At 39.9% G+C, this 14,265-nt stretch overlaps 1 protein-coding gene and 1 pseudogene across 28 annotated transcripts in view; one reads left to right on the top strand and one right to left on the bottom strand.

The window, feature by feature from the left end:
• Positions 1 to 14,265, top strand: part of ATAD2B (ATPase family AAA domain containing 2B) — a 213,570-nt gene that overhangs the window by 9,969 nt on the left and 189,336 nt on the right. The gene's annotated exons all lie outside the window — the stretch shown is intronic.
• On the bottom strand, positions 13,610 to 14,065 carry LOC102147314 (small ribosomal subunit protein uS15-like; annotated as a pseudogene).

Below are 14,265 nucleotides of genomic sequence, written 5' to 3' on the forward strand. Positions count from 1 at the left end.
AGCCTAGTTTTTGATGGTGAGGCTTGCTTGTTCCTTTGTTCGTTCATTCATTCATTCATTCAGTAAGGTGGAGAATGAAGCACAGTCCCTGCTTCATGGGATGTACTTAAAGTCTAGTGGAGGAGACAAATACATGCCGTAAAAAAATAGCCCTTCCCTCAGGTCTAGTGCCCTTTCATCTACATTTGTTCAGGTGACTTAGCAGCCTGCCTAGGGGCTGCTGTTTCCAGGCTCACTTCCTGTGTGGGTTTTAGAGAGGGGCCAAAGGCACCCTAAAGTTACTTTTGTTTAATCATTATATCTGAAGTTTATACCCATTCTTGTCTCCTTTTGGGCCTTTAAGGTCTAACACTATATTTTTGTGGCAAATTTAGAATTAAGTGAAGAAATAGGATATTATTTTAGAGATTTGGCAGAAACCTATGGTTAGAGGGAATTATTCTTATGTGCCAAACTTTCTTGCATATTATGTGGTTAGTGACTTTACTCAGATTTGGTTTTGTGATTAGGGTTTGGAGAATTAGGTTGATTGAAGTGGTCTGATATTTTTGGACTTGAATTTAGAAGTTACTTTAAAAACTTGTCAGCCATTATTTTTGAACTTAAATTTAGAAGTTGCTTAAAGCAATTGTCAACCATTATGTTTTGTTTTTGGTAGGAATCTAATTTCAGAGAAATGTAGAAAATTAGACTTCTTGGATTAAAACTTTGATGTGTTATTTAAAACTTTTAGTGTTAAGAAACTTTTTGCTCTAAAAGTGGTGAAGATGAATCAGTTATGGAATAAATTTGACCCTTGAAAAGATAATGAAAGAAAGGCCGGGCGCGGTGGCTCAAGCCTGTAATCCCAGCACTTTGGGAGGCCGAGACGGGCGGATCACTAGGTCAGGAGATCGAGACCATCCTGGCTAACACGGTGAAACCCCGTCTCTACTAAAAAATACAAAAAGCTAGCCGGGCGTGGTGGCAGGTGCCTGTAGTCCCAGCTACTCGGGAGGCTGAGGCAGGAGAATGGCATAAACCCAGGAGGCGGAGCTTGCAGTGAGCTGAGATCCGGCCACTGCACTCCAGCCTGGGTGACAGAGCCAGACTCTGCCTCAAAAAAAAAAAAAAAAAAAAAAAAAAAAAAAAGATAATGAAAGAATAGTGAACTCTTTTTTTTTTTTTTTTCAAGATGGAGTCTCACTCTGTCGCCCAGGCTGGAGTGCAGTGGTGCCCTGTTGGCTCACTGCAAGCTCCGCCTCCCAAGTTCACGCCATTCTCCTGCCTTAGCCTCCCAAGTAGCTGGGACTACAGGCGCCTGCCACCACGCCCAGCTAATTTGTTTGCATTTTTAGTAGATATGGGATTTCACCATGTTGGCCAGGATGGTCTGGATCTCCTGACCTCGTGATCTGCCTGCCTCGGCCGCCCAAAGTGCTGGGATTACAGATGTGAGCCGCCGTGCCTGGCCAAGAATACTGAACTCTTTTAGACTAACCTAAAACTATTCCCTGTTTTACAACTGTGTGGAATACTGACCCTTTGGATTTGAACTCTTTATGTTTGGGCATTATGTACTTTTGGAAGAATTTTTCCGTAAGAGATCTTAGGTTGAGATTGTAACACAAGGTATAAAATTACGTTACAAAATTTTACTTATTAATGTAATTAGTTTGTAAGTATCCATGTTGATGAGTGATCATAACCTCCAAATAAGTTATGTAAGGGTTTTAGCATATTTTTGTGGTTTATGTTTCATTGATGTTCTGAAGTGTGGGAAGTCAGCATAGTTAAAAGCAAAATAATGAATTGAGGCTGGGCTTGGTGGCTCATGCCTGTAATCTCAGCACTTTGGGAGGCTGAGGCAGGCGGATCATGAGGTCAAGAGTTCGAGAGCAGACTGACTAATATGGTGAAACCCCATCTCTACTAAAATACAAAAAAATTAGCTGAGTGTGGTGGCGCGTGCCTGTAATCCCAGCTACTTGGGAGACTGAGGCAGGGGAATCGCTTGAACCCAGGAGGTGGAGGTTGCAGTGAGCTGAGATCGCGCCACTGCACTCTAACCTGGTGACAGAGCAAGACTCCGTTTCAAAAAACAAACAAACAAAACAGAATTGGTAGCCAGACATGGTTGTTTACACCTGTAATCCCAGCTACCCTAGAGGCTAAGCAGGGAAGGATGGCTTGAGCCCAGGAGTTTGAGTCCAGCCTGTACAACATAGCAGTACTCTTTTTTTTTTTTTTACATGGTGAGTTGGATTTTTTTTTTAAATGATGACTTTGTTTTCCTAGGTTACAGAGGATAGTGGTTAATATGTAGGGTCACCATATGTCTGCATTAGCCTAGGATAGTACTGACCTGCCTGGCACATGCACAGTTTATGCTTGTCCCAAAAAAATTACTAATGCCCTCAACCCTCTATTTAACATGTTTAGATGATAGCATACCTGGTTACTGTGTTGGTTTATATGTATGTCTTTTAAGTTTTCATAAGTGGTATTTAGCTATAGAGCTTATTTTATTATTTTCTTTTAACCATTATATTTTCATCTGTGTGGTAACTCTGTATACATACAGTCACTACTCCCACCTGCTACATAGTACTTTGTAGGGTCAATTCATTGCATTTTAACTATTCACCCTCAAGAGATAGGTACCTAAATTGTTTCCTATTCTCTGCTACTGCAAATATTGCTGCAGTTAATACCCTGATGCAATGTCCCTCGTGGACTTGGTGTGGGAATTTCTTTGAGATAGACACCAAGAGTGGAAGAGTATATGTGTACTTAAAATAAATATCACCTCTAGATATGCTGCTCTAGTGTCCATTGGTAGGAGTATAGCGTATGAGAGTTCTTGTATCTCCACTTCCCTGCCAATATTTGGCATCAGCTACCTTTTTAATAGCCTTTCTTTAGTTACTAATGAGTTTGGGTAACTCTTTATGTCCATGCTAACTTTTTTTGCTTTCCTCCTCTCTGAAATGCCTGTTAAGATTTGTTTTTGCCCATTTCACTATTTTCTACTGGAGTTGCTATTTTATTATTGTTTTTCAAGAGTAATTAGAGATTTGTGACTTTTGACTTTTTTTGGTCCCACACTAAAGGATACTGTTTACATTGTGACTTTATACATACATACAATTTTACTATTTAGGCCTTTAATTCATTTTGTTCATTCTGCTAGACAACTTGTCCTTTGTGGTGCCACTTTGTAATACGTTAAGTTCTCATGTGTGTTGTGTTCTGATCTCTGTTATTTTCTGTTGGTCTGTTTATGCTTATGGAAATACTATACTGTTTTATTGTTTTTTTAAATTTTTTGTAGAGACAGGGTTATTGCTGTGTTGCCCAGGTAGTCTTGAACTCCTGGGGTCAAGCAATCCTCCTGCCCTGGCCTCCTGAAGTGTTGGGATTACAGGTGTAAGCCACCATGCCTGGCCCATACTGGTGTGGTTTTTTTTTTTTGTCCAGGGTCCTGCTGTGTCACCCAGGCTAGAGTGCCCTGGCGTGATCACAGCTCACTGAAGCCTCGACCACCTAGGCTCAAGCAATCCTCTTGCGTCAGCCTCCCAGAGTGTTGAGATTACAGGCATGAGCCATTCTACCAGGCCAATACTATTTTTCATACTATGGTTTTGAGTTATGTCTTAATATCTTAAAGGACAAGTTTCTCCTCTTTGTTATTTTTCAAGGTTGACTTAGATGTCTGGGGGTTGTTTTTCAATTTTAATTTCAATTACGATTTATAGAGTTGCTTAGAAGATCCAACTAGATTTTTTTTTTTTTCCCTTGAGACGGAATCTTGCTCTGTTGCCCAGGCTGGAGTGCAGTGGCATGATCTCGGCTCACTACAACCTCCACCTCCCAGGTTCAAGCGATACTTCTGCTTCAGCCTCCCAAGTAGCTGGGATTATAGGCATGTGCACCCATACCTAGCTAATTTTTGTATTTTTAGTAGAGATGGAATTTCACCATGTTGGCCAGGCTGGTCTCAAACCCCTGACCTCAAATGATCTGCCCGCCTTGACTTCCCAAAGTGCTGGGATTACAGGCGTGAGTGAGCCACCGTGCCTGGCCCCAACTAGAATTGTGATTAGTAATATATTGAATTCATAGATTAATTTGTAGAGCATTGACAGCTTCAAATTGTTAGCCTAACAGCATGGAACATCTCTCACTTAACATAGTTTGTATATTTCTCTTGTAGGATTGGATGCTTTCTTTGTGGCCTAATATATTGTCAGTTTTGGTAAATGTTTATTGTGTACTGGGGATAAATGTGTATTTTCTGTTAAATGTAGAAAAATAAAAATGTGTGATGGAAAACATTAAGAGATGGGATATATTGTAGTGTGAACTTATTGATTAGTCAGATACTCAGAAATCTCTTGTTCCACGTTAAGATTCTTTTTATTTTTTATTTATTTATTTATTTTTGAGACAGAGTCTTTCTCTGTCACCTAGGCTAGAGTGCAATGGCTCCATCTCGGCTCACTACAACCAACGTCTTACGGCTTCCAGTGATTCTCCTGTCTCAGCCTCCTGAGTAGCTGAGATTACAGGCATGGGCCAGCATGCATGCCTGGCTAATTTTTGTATTTTTAGTAGGGATGGGGGTTTTACTGTGTTGGCCAGGCTGGTCTCGAACTCTTGACCTCAGGTGATCCGCCTACTTCAGCCTCCCAAAGTGCTGGGATTACAGATGTGAGCCACTGTGCCCGGCCCCATATTAAGATTCTACCTAGTTTTTGTTGTTGTTGAAATTATTTTTGTTATTTTTCAAATTCTCCTGGTGTATTTTTTTAAGTAAATTTTTATTTTAGAATATATTTTAATTTCCTATTTGCTTTCTTCTTTCATCCATTGGTTATCTGGAAGTATGTTGCTTACTTTCCAAACAGTTGGGCATTTCTTTTCCTTGCATTTTTTTTTGAGATGGGGTCTTACTCTCTCACCCAGGCTGGAGTACAGTGGCATGATTGTAGCCCACTGTAGCCTTGAACTCTTGGACTCAAGTGATCCTTCTGTCTCAGCCTCCCAAATAGCTAGGACTACAGGTGTGTGCCACCAGGCCTGGGTAATTTGAAATTTTTTTTTTTTGTTAGAGAGGGTCTTGTTATCTCCCTTTGTTGCCCAGTCTGGCCTCAAATTCCTAGACTCAAGCGATCCTCCCACCTTGGCCTTCGTAAGTGCTTGAATCACAGGTATGAGCCACTGTACCTGGCCTATTTTCTGTTTATAGTTTTATTAATTACTTCTAGCTTAATTCCATTGTGCTCAGAGAACATACTACATATGATTTCAGTCTTTTGAAATTTGTTCTGACTTATTTTGTCAGAACATTGTTTATGGTTATTTTGGTAAATGTTTCATGAACACTGGAAAAGAATATGTATTCTGCAGTTAGGGGTGCAGGATTGTAGATATTCACTAAGTCAAATTTGTGCATCTTCTACTTTTTTTCTTTTTTTGAGATGAAGTCTTGTTCTGTTACTCAGGTTGGAGTATGCAATGGCGCGATTTTGGCTTACTGCAACCGCCGCCTCCCAGGTTAGAGCAATTCTCCAGCCCCAGCCTCCTGAGTAGCTGGAGTTACAGGCACGCACCACCACACCTGGCTAATTTTTGTATTTTTAGTAGAGACGAGATTTCACCATGTTGGCCAGGCTGCATTCAAACTCCTGACCTCAGGTGATCCACCTGCCTTGGCCTCCTAAAGTGCTGGGATTACAAGCATGAGTCACTGAGTCACTGTGCCTGGACCTTCTGCTGGTTTTAGCTTATATGTTTTGCTTTGTGTGTGTATGTGTGATTGCCCTTAAGACTTATACTTGTATTTATTTGCTCACTTCTCTCTCCTTCTCTCTTCTCCTCTCCTCTCCTCTCCTCTCCTCTCCTCTCCTCTCCTCTCCTCTCCTCTCCTCTCCTCTCCTCTCCTCTCCTCTTCTCTTCTTCTCTCCTCTCCTCTTCTTCTCCTCCTCTTCTTCTTGTTTCTTTTTGGGATAGGATCTCACTCTGTCATCCAGGCTGGAGTGAAGAGGCACGATCAAGGCTAACTGCAGCCTTGACCTCCTGGGCTCAGGTGATCCTCCCACCTCAGCCTCTGGTGTAAATCACTGTGCCTGGCGAATTAACTCTCATTTTTTCTTTAAAAAAGTATTGTTACCTCTTTTTTTTTTTTTTTTTTTTGAGACGGAGTTTCGCTCTTGTTGCCCAGGCTGGAGTGCAATGGTGCAATCTCGGCTCACCACAACCTCTGCCTCCTGGGTTCAAGCAGTTCTCCTGCCTCAGCCTCCTGAGTAGCTGGGATTACAGGCATGCACCACTATGACCGACTAATTTTGTATTTTTAGTAGAGATGGGGTTTCTCCATGTTGGTCAGGCTGGTCTTGAACTCCTGACCTCAGGTGATCCGCCCACCTCGGCCTCCCAAGGTGCTGGGATTACAGGTGTGAGCCACCGTGCCTGGCCTATGTTACCTTTTACTGCAGACTTTTTAACACGCTCCTCCACTGTTCTTCCCTTCTTCTTACCCTGTGTATTTTTTTGAGACAGAGTCTTGCTCTGTTGTCCAGGCTGGAGTGCAGTGGTGCGACCTTGGCTCACTGCAACCTCCGCCTCCTAGGTTCAAGCGATTATTGTACCTCAGCCTCCCAAGTAGCTGGAACTACAGGCATGCTCCCCCATGCCCAGCTAATTTTTGTATTTTTAGTAGAGACAGGGTTTCATCATATTGGTCAGGCTGGTCTCAAACTCCTGACCTCAGGTGATCCACCTGCCTTGGCCTCCCAAACTGCTGGGATTACAGGTGTGAGCCACTGCACCCAGCCGACACCATCTCTTTAAAAAATATTCATAGCATTTCAACTGGAAATGGAAGTGCCTTTCTTTAATTGCTGCAATTGAGTGACCAGACAATGAAGATAAGAGAGTTTGCAGGTTGGGCACTGTGTCTCACACCTGTAATCTCAGCACTTTGGGAGGCCTAGGCAGGTGAATCACCTGAGGTCAGGAGTTCGAGAGCACCCTGACCAACGTGGAGAAACCCCGTCTGTACTAAAAATACAAAATTAGCCAAGCGTGGTGGTGCATGCTTGTAATCCCAGCTATTCGGGAGGTTGAGGCAGGAGAATCTCTTGAACCCAGGAGGTAGAGGTTGCAGTGAGCTGAGATTGCGCCATTGCATTCCAGCCTGGGCAACAAGAGCAAAACTCTGTCTCCAAAAAAAAAAAAAAAAAAAAGTATGCAAGAGTGGACAGTGGCTCACACCTGTAATCCCAGCATTTTGGGAGGCGAAGGTCGGAGGATCACTTGAGGCCAGGAGTTTGATACCAGTTTGGGAAACAAAGTGAGACCTCACCTCTATTAAAAAAAAAAACAACAAAAAATTAGCCTGGTATGGTCGTGTGTGCCTTTAGTCCCAGCTACTTGGGAAGCTAAGGAGAGGATCACTTGAGCCCAGGAGTTTGAGGCTGTAGCGAGTTATGATCATACCACTGCACTCCAGCCTGATGAAATCTCATCTCTTAAAAACCAAAATAAAAAAAAAAAGCAACCGAAACTTACTCAAGACTCAACCTCAGCTGTTTGGAGAAATATTTTATTCTTACTTAAAAAGTATGAAATAAATATTACTTTGTTTTGTTTTATTTTCTACACGTTATGATGAAATAAATATTTCAAATAATATGGACATACACAGAAAAAAAGGGCCTTTCCCTGCTCCCCTAATTTCTCCAGTTTGTTCTTCTGAGGAATAACCACTGTTAAAGCTGCTGTACATCCTTCTGACCATTGCATGTATACCATGGGTTTATATGTGTGTCACACACATATAACACACACATATACACATATAAACAACCCATAGGTTGTACCCATAGGTACATGTGCAATATGTGTGTATGTATAATATATATGTGTTTATATTTGTGTGTGTGTGTGTGTGTGTGTGTATATATATATATATATAATTTATTTTTTGGAGACAGTGTCTCACTTTGTCACCCAGGCTAGAGTGCAGTGGTGCAGTCATGGCTCACTGCAGCCTTGACCTCCTAGACTCAAGTGATCTCCCACCTCAGCCTCCTGAGTAGCTGGGACTACAGGCATGTGCCATCATGCTTTAGGTCTCCCAAAATGCTGAGATAACAGGTGTGAGCCACCACACCTGGCTTATTTCATTTTTCTTGATGGCTTTCTAATATTTCTTTTTTTTCCTCACACTGTTGACTAGGAGCCTTTCTAATATTTCTGATATTTCTTTGTATCATTATACTGCTACATATTTAACCTGTTGGCACACAGGCTTTCTCCATACTTTTAACTTTATAGTGTAGCAGAAAATGACCTTTCTTTTTTTTTTTTTTTTGAGACAGTCTTCCTCTGTTGCCCAGGCTGGAGTGCGGTGGCACAATCTCAGCTCACTGCAACCTCTGCCTCTCAGATTCAAGCGATTCTCCTGTCTCAGCCTCCTGAGTAGCTGGGATTACAGGCGCCCACCACCATGCCCGGCCAGTTTTTTTTTGTATTTTTAGTAGAGAATACTCATGTTAGTGAGGCTGGTCTTGAACTCCTGACCTCAAGTGATTCTCCCGCCTCTGCTTCCCAAAGTTGGGATTACAGGCATGAGCCACCACACCCAGCCGACCTTTCTCTTTTAGATAAAGTAGAATTACTCGGTCAAATGATAATGTGTATTTTAAATTTTCATAGATTTTCTCAAATTGCTTTACACTGAGACTAAACCAGTTTGTGCCCCATTCCCCAGTACTATCAGCACTATTTTCGTATACCTTTACCAGCTAATTTAAAGAGTTAAATTTTAACTTCCGTGAAAGGCAGGTACTGCCTTAGCGCTAAGTATCTTTAGTATCTAACACAAAAACAGGCACTTAATAAATTTTGTTTGTGGAAGGAATGAATTATTGAAAATAATTAATAAGCTTATGAAGTTACATTAACTCTATAAAGCCAAACAAGTATTCATACTTGAGATTGTATCTACTGTGAGGCAGTAGGTATAAAATTTGTTACTTATACTACCTCCTTGATTCTTCTAACCATCTTATGAGGTAAATGGTAGTTTCTGAGTTATAGTGGTAGTGCTGCAATGTAAGATTGGTCCCGTTTGTATAACTTCAAAGTCTGTGGCATGTTTCGTTTCGTTTCTTTTCTTTTTCTTTTTTGAAACAGGGTTTCACTCTGTCACCCAAGCTGGAGTGCAGTGGTGTAATCATGGCTCACTGCATCCTGGACCTCCTTGGCTCGAGCGATCCACCTACCTCAGCCTCCTGAGTATCTGGGGTCACAGTCATGTACCACTACCCCATGGCTAATTTTTAAAGTTTTTATAGAGACAAGCCTCAGAGTCTTACTTTGTTGGCCAGGTTGTTCTTGAACTCATGGGCTCAAGTGATCCTTTTACTTCAGCCTCCCAAAGTGTTGGGATTATAGATAGGAGCCACCATGCCTGACCATGTGGCATTTTTCAGTACCCACATTATCTCTTTCTTATTTTAAATAATGTAAAATTTTCAGATTTTTAGAAACTACCTTTTAGAAATTTTTATCTGGAAGAAAAGTGCATTTTAAATTATTATAGACTGTTTTTTAATCTTTCTGTATCTTCTAAACTAACAGGTCGCTTCTATGTATTTTTTTCTTTTTGTATTCTTTCATGATGATTGCTTAGAAATACTAAACTAGTAAGCCCTTGTTCTTGGAATATTTGAGGAAAATTTAGAACATTTTGTATGCTTGCCATTTCAGGACTTTGTAGAATAGTGTTGGCCCTAAATAAACAAATAGCAGTGCAGAGTTTGTTTTTTGCAGTCATGGTAACCACTGCCTCTGTGCATTCTTTTTGTAAATGAAAGAAAAAGAAATCGACTGCACTTCTAAGCTTCCCTTGTGAAAACAGGATTACTTGTTAAAAAAAAAAGTATACAAAAAGCCTGTCCTATAAGGAAATCGGAAAAGATTGACTGCACCCATACACTTTCTGATCTAACTTGGGGGAAAATGTTCCTATTCTGTTTTTTTCTTTCTTGTCTCTTTGAGGCTTTTTCTCTCATCATTTACTTACTCTTTAAATAATTTGTTTTATTCTCTCTTACGGTTTCCTTTTTTTCTATAAGAAGCCGGGTTGTCTTTTCTTAAAAAAAAAAAAAAAAAAAAGAAAATCCTTTCCTCCAACTCTAAACTATTCTTTCTTTTTTAATTCTGACACTTTTGTAAGACTAGCTCTGTAGTCATTACCTGTACTTGCTCACCACTTGCTCCATTATTCACCTAGTGATTTCCACTCTTCATTTCACAGACATTGCCCTGTCAGAAGTTACAATGATCTCTTACTTACAAATCCTCAGGTTTATCAGCTTTCTTCTGTTAAGTCTTTTTGGAGCAGTTTAACTCCCCTTGTTTTAGTGAGAGACTATATTTGTCTTTGATTTTTATGACATCTCTTGTGCTTATCCCCATTAATTAGACTTTTTTTTAAGGTTTTGACTTCTGCCCTTCTGTTTTTATATTCTGTACATTACCTGTGATCATTTTCTTTTATGACCATGTTTCATATCTGCTCCTTAACTCACTTCATCTCAGAGGTGTATTTCCCATAGCCTGATAGACCTCTCCCTAGATTTCTGGCTATAATTCCAAACTAACTTTCCACTTTTAATTTAGCATTATACTTCTCCTGTCATCACCTGTTCCCTGGCTCCCCATACCACCACCACCACCATCACCACTACCACCACCACCACCACCACCAACAAGCAGCATTTTTTATACTTGCCCTTACTGTATTTATTTTGAATACAGCACTGATATCACTAATCTAGTTATTTTGTTTTCTGGACTAAATTTCCTCTTTCTGATTTTCCCAATTCTAAATGAGGCCATCATCAAGTTTTGATTTAATCTAGTGGTCTGCTAATTCACTTATTTCCATGCATCTCTCATTTTAAAATGCTATACTTGACTTCATTCTTTTTTGTCATTAGATTAAAATCCAGCTTTTAGATTTCTGACAAATTTGGATCTGGGCACGAAGCCTTCCTTGAAAACCAGAGCAACATCTATTCATTTCTGTTATTCTCAAGTTCTTTTGCCTCACTTTATAAGATTTATGACAATAACAGTCACTATTTATGGTAGCTGATGAGTATGGTTTAAGGGACTGTAAAAGTCAAGGAGAAAATGGTTTTTACAAATTGAAAAAAATTATCTATTTAAAGAGGTTAGAATTAAACTAAAAAGTTACTTAAGTGGGGATGACTGTATCTTTTTTTATGTAATTTCTGTAGGATTTTACATTATTATTATTATACTTCTATTGGAAGTTATCTCATCCTTGGATTGTGTTCTGGTATTTTATGTGCCCCATTATTAAGTTGTTGGAATACATATTCCCATTTCTATAGAAAACTTGAAAACTTTATTTATTTATTTATTTATTTTTGAGACAGGGTCTTGCTCTGTTGCCCAGACTAGAGTGCAGTGATGCAAAATTATGGCTCACTGCAGCCTCAACTGCTGGGGCTCAGGTGATTCTCCCACTTCAGCCTCCCAAGTTGCTGGGACTGCAGGCGTGGAGCAGCACACCTGGCTAATTTTTCTATTTTTCTGTAGAGACAAGGTCTTGCCATTTTGCCCAGGCTGGGCTCGAACTCCTGAGCTCAAACAATCCGCCCCCTTCAGCCTCTCAGTGTTGAGATTACAGGTGTGAGCCACCATGCCTGGCCAAAAACATCCTTTAAAGTCCACATCATTTATGATGTCTTCCTTCGTCTCTGCTAGCAGTTATAGTTTTTTTGTTTTTTGCTTTCACAGAATTAGGTATTACTATAATCTTTTTTTTTTTTTTTTTTTTAAGAAATGGGTCTTGCTGTGTTACTCAGACTGGTTTCAAACTCGTGGCCACAAGGATCCTCCTGCCTGGGTCTCCCAAAATGTTGGGATTACAGATGTGAGCCACTGTGCTTGGCCTCAAGTAGTTCTTACTCATCTTTTTTACCACTGCCTTCCACATCTTATGTACATAGTAGGTCCTCAATAAATGTTAGTTAATTGAAATTATTTCCCTTATGCCTGAGATATTTTCCTACTCATGGATTATAATCACTCTGACACAGATTGCTAAATGGCTGTGGGTAGATTGCATAATCTTTTAAATATCTTTGTCATGAAACTGGTAACGCCTTCTCTCAAAGGGTTAGGTTATCATTAGCTAGTAAAAGGCTTTGAAGATGAAGAAGTTAAGGTTGAGCATTATGATCATCCTATTAAGGATGAATTGTTAGCATCAGGTTTATAGATAGAAGCTTTCCCAAAGCTTGAAGTTAATTAAATGGTGCTGAAGTAATTATTTTGTACCTGTTTACATTGTGGTTGCTTGCTTAACTTAAATCCCCAGATTTCTTTGGAGAGAAGGAGTCTTTGGTAATGCTCTTTATTCTGAGGTCTCTGTCTTAGAGCCAAATCAAGATTGAAACCTCCCGTGACAAAAAAGTAAATATACCAGAACATTGTAGCAGTTAGGATGATGTGCTTTGTATTATACTTGAAGTATGTTATATGCCAGAGGTCCTCAGACTTCCGTGTACTAAGAATCATTTGGAAGCCCTCATTAAAAATGTTTCACCTCCAGAGATTCCAGTCCAGCCGGTTGTATTTTTTAATGAGTAATGCAGGTGATTTTTGATTCAGGTAGTATGTAAACCACAGTTTGAGTAATACTTCTGAGTGGAATTGAAGAAAGCCCGTAGAATATGCAGATGGCCAATAAATAAATGTGCAAAACTCACTTAAATTGATATTCAAGTAACTATATACTCAGATTCTTTTAAAATTCAAATATTTTACTTTTTTTTTTTTTTTGTCTTCATTTCAGTGGTACATAGTACTTATTTCCAGAGTATATTTGGGAAACTAGTACCTGCAGATGTTTCATGAAAAAAGAGAGCTTGATCAAATAAGTTTGTGAAATGTTATATACTTTATTCCATCCTTAGAGATTTACTTTGCATGTTATGATAATACTCTTAGAAGTTTCGCAGCAAAAAGCCTTGGACCTCATTGTTTCCCAAACTTCATTCACCATGAGCCCTCCTTTCTTGCCCCTAATAATTTCTATTAATAATTTGTGAACAAATTTCCAGAAATTTTGTTTGTTGTTTTTCATTGTTACTGTGGAATTTTAAAAAATAGGGTATGTTTTTTATAATTCAGGAGCTTAAAATCTTGCTAGAATTTCAAGACTTGGACATGGCACTTTAAAGATGATAAATATATAATGCTAAGTTGAAATAATCAAGTGCCCAAATGTATGGTAGGGCTGCAGCTAGCAGGGGAGATAAGCTTAATTTAGGCTAGATTCTTCAGGGAGATTTCATGAAGGAAAAAAAAAATGGGTCCTGAGATGGGTCTTGAGGTGAGCGATCAAATTTGATTAGAAGGAGTAATGCTGGCCTGGGCTATCTAAATTGGCATAGTAGTTTATAGGTGCTAGTTTCTGTATCACAGATATACTCTAGCTTAAAACACATGATGTTGCTTCCTCAGTGACTACTTTTTTTTCAGTGAACAATCATTTTATTACTTGAGTACATAGACAAACTTATGCAACCAGGGCAGAGGCTGTGGATGACTCATATTTCCAGTTGGGAGGGAGGATTTGCTTGGTCATGTATTAGTAATATTGAGCCAGTCGGTGAATTTGTCTATCAGAATCAGATGGAATTTGGCATCCTTATCCTTTCTGTTCCTCTCAAGATGCTTTTGAATAGCAACTGCTTGCTTAATTAAACAGTAGTGATCCTCTGGGAGATCAGGAGCGAGTCTTTTGGACTTAAGGATTCTTAAGATTGTATTGCCTGTCACAAAACATACTTGTGTAACACCGTATGAGCCTCAGGATCACACTGATTTGTGAGGGAGGCAGACCCTTCTTGGTCAGTTTGTAAGTCTGCTCCTTCATGTCATCAGATGTCAGCTTCAGCCAAGTGGGAACCTTGCAGTGACGGGGCAGAGCCGATTGAGACAGGCCCTTCCCAGGAGTGTGCATGCGACTCATGATGGTGGCAATCAGGCGGTCCAGTGACAATGTCTTGAATATGTTGTGTAATAATGCTTTTCAAACTCTAATGTGCACATGAATCACCTGGGGATCTTTTTAAAATGGTTTCTGATTCAGTGGGTCTGAGGGTGGAGCCTGAGATTCTACATTTCTAAGGAGCTGCCAAATAGATGATGCCCATGTTGTTGGTTCACAGA

Source organism: Macaca fascicularis, chromosome 13 (assembly GCF_037993035.2).
Source record: "Macaca fascicularis isolate 582-1 chromosome 13, T2T-MFA8v1.1".
Classification (NCBI taxonomy): domain Eukaryota; kingdom Metazoa; phylum Chordata; class Mammalia; order Primates; family Cercopithecidae; genus Macaca; species Macaca fascicularis.